This window comes from Trachymyrmex septentrionalis, unplaced genomic scaffold, assembly GCF_001594115.1.
Source record: "Trachymyrmex septentrionalis isolate Tsep2-gDNA-1 unplaced genomic scaffold, Tsep1.0 scaffold223, whole genome shotgun sequence".
NCBI lineage: Eukaryota > Metazoa > Arthropoda > Insecta > Hymenoptera > Formicidae > Trachymyrmex > Trachymyrmex septentrionalis.
Window position 1 is genome coordinate 688576 of NW_017305379.1, and position 2987 is coordinate 691562.

The following is a 2987-nucleotide window of genomic DNA, read 5'->3' on the forward strand; positions in this document are numbered from 1 at the left end:
ACAACATAATTATTATATACAGAAACAATAAAAAATAAACTAAGTAATAAAATATATATAAAATAATGATAAAAAAAGTGAAAACTGAAGTAAAATAAAGAAAAGTAGCTAATGCAGAGTTGAGGTGCTAAGAAAAGTAAAAGCCACATGCACGAACGGTTTAGCAAATACTTGCTTATTTAAATGTGTGTATAAGAAGAGAGTGTATGTGAGAGAGAGAAAGAGAGAGAGGGAGAGAGAAAGAGACAGTCACATTACTTCTGTAGAGAACGTAGAGAATTAAACGTAGATCACATTCACGTGTAATAGAATAGCTCTTTGCATTATCGTGAAATGTAACGTACAACATGTGTCTCTTGATGTGCCAATATTCTTTGGTAAAATGTAACATGCTCTTTGCACTCTCCTTTATCATTTTACTGGCGAACAAACTTGCCGCTCGCAACGGAGCACGTAATACGCGGTAATCGGTGCCCATTTATTAACCGTACTCCCATCACGCTCGTAACTTCTGCCTTCGACTATACTGAGCCTAAAGCATTGTCGAAGTATCCGGGCCGCGCGTACACCGAGGAGATACTGTACACAAATCACAACAAAGCCGGTGCATTAGCGCGACATCATCCTGAACCTTGTATAACATGTCCAGTACTCGGAGCGACGTAAACTACCATGGTAAAGCCGCTCGGCCTGTACGACCACGAGAGCGTATCGATCGTGGAGAGCGAGAGAAATTTACAAACGCCGTTCAATTCCCTTATAATGGCGCGGACGAAGATATAACCAGACCGATTCGATCTGCGCGGGGAATACTGCAAAAAGCTGCGACGAGCTTGTGGCTGGTGATTTAATCGTCATATACCGCGTAACGAATCACAGTTGCATCGTCATCAATGCGGAAATGGCGAAGCGTATCGTCATTCTCGGTTATATCAACAGAGCGAAATTCTACCATCTAGTCCATTGGGAGGGAATACAAACACCGCAGTGTAGGAAACTTGGATTTTCATTTACATACCGGCTAGGAGACGGCAGAGTGCATACTACTGGAGTATATTATACATGCTTTCGAATTAGCATACGCATTTGCTGGCATTTGCTGTGATACAATTAACCGGGGCCGATGTAAGACAGGTGTGACTTCTTCAATTTCTTCAAACATCCGAATATACTTGCCGAAATCCTGACACTATTCTGACGCTATTCGCGTAACTTGAAGCCAGGTGTGTCGAGCACACACCATGCAACGTTACGTAAAATATTTTTAGAATTTAATATCGTAAAAGTTTTGTGTTTTGTATAAGTATATATACGTATTGAATGTTCACGTCGCCCGCGTGTGCCTCGAATGTCGAGAAAAACCGTTAATATCGCCGTAAAAGCGATATTAATGAAAGGCTGCCTGTGAACGACATCGTTTCGTACTCGGCTCTTCTTTTTTTTTTTTCCTCTCCGGTTGCAGGACGCTAACTAAAGCTTTCAGATCGAGCTGAAAACTTTAGACATCCGATCGAACTCCGCGCATGAAGATGAATGGGCCGCGAATTGCGGACTAAGTAGGATGTCACGCGGCAGCCCTCCTGCCATTTTCCACTCCCGCCTGGTCTGCACACTATACTGCAAATCTCTCTCTCTCTCTCTCTCTCTCTCTCCCTCCTCCAATTCTGTTTCTTCCCCTCCTTTTGTATCCCTCGTTCTCTCTACTACCCTCTACGGTCGCCACCCGTACAACTCTCGTTCCCTCCCAGTCGCTCGTTTATATCTACGCTCTCGCTTCGGCTGATGGTGTAACAAACGCAAGCGCACGGTCGCATCCATCATGCGAGCCACTTTGTCACAGCGGGATCAACAGCGCTTAAATTGTATTCGCGATTCGAGAACAGCCCATAAATTCTCATCGCTGCGACGGGGCTTCCTCCTTAACACGCGCCCGAGTGCCGTGATTCGACGAGTTTTCTCCTTTCATCCCATCTTTCTCGCGTCGCTGTATCCCCTGATTTTATGAGTTATTTTAAAAACGCTATCGTTGCCACGCCATACGTTTTATCATTCATTAAAGCAATTGCATTCGCTCATTCGCGAATAAAATTGATGTCAAGATGTAATTTACGATGTCGTGACATAAATTTTTTTTTTAATAGAAATCTTCTATCGGCTTTTGTTATCATTTGTTATAATTATTTATGTAATTTTTAATTAAGCCATTATTTCAAACAGTTTATAAAACACAACAGTTCTCTAAATTTAATCATTTTTACGGCGTCTAAAAAGAGATTACACTATGTATAAATATCTAATATTTTTTTTTGAAGAGAAAAGGCAGACGTTAAATTATTTAAAATATTTATTTAAGAAATAATCATGAGATGCTCTAATCAAGTAATAGAAATCCGATTATCGGATCTTAGTGCTTACATATTTCGTGAATTTATATACTCGTATATATATATATCCAATTCTGTAAATCGCGCGTCGCAATTTTCAGTTTTGAATTACAGTTTGAACGGAACTAAAGTAGTAATAATTATATATCAAGTTGACAAGCAATTCAATAATATTGGTTGAATGATATAAACATAAAAGAATATTAATAATTTAATAATAAGAAAGCTTAAGAATGATTTGTCGCGAAAATATTACCTCAGACAATGTATTTTGATTATAGGATAACGTAAGTCGGAAGAAATGATCGAAATGCAATTTTCAATGCTTATCACGCCACAGCGTACATAACATGCAAGTAGAGAATTCGACGGCGCGCTAATACAACGCAGTACGGGCAATTTCTCTTGAAACATTTCTAATGGCACCGAGTCAGTCGGATAGTTAGCGCTCAAATACCTGTCGTTAACTAGAGCAATCTAGCCCGAAGCGTACGGCGAACGTATTCATGAGGGAGCCGAATATATCATGTTCGCGCATCCCCCTCTCGACTACGTGTGAATGTTCGGCGAACAATAGTTAACGATGACATTTTCGAATCGTGT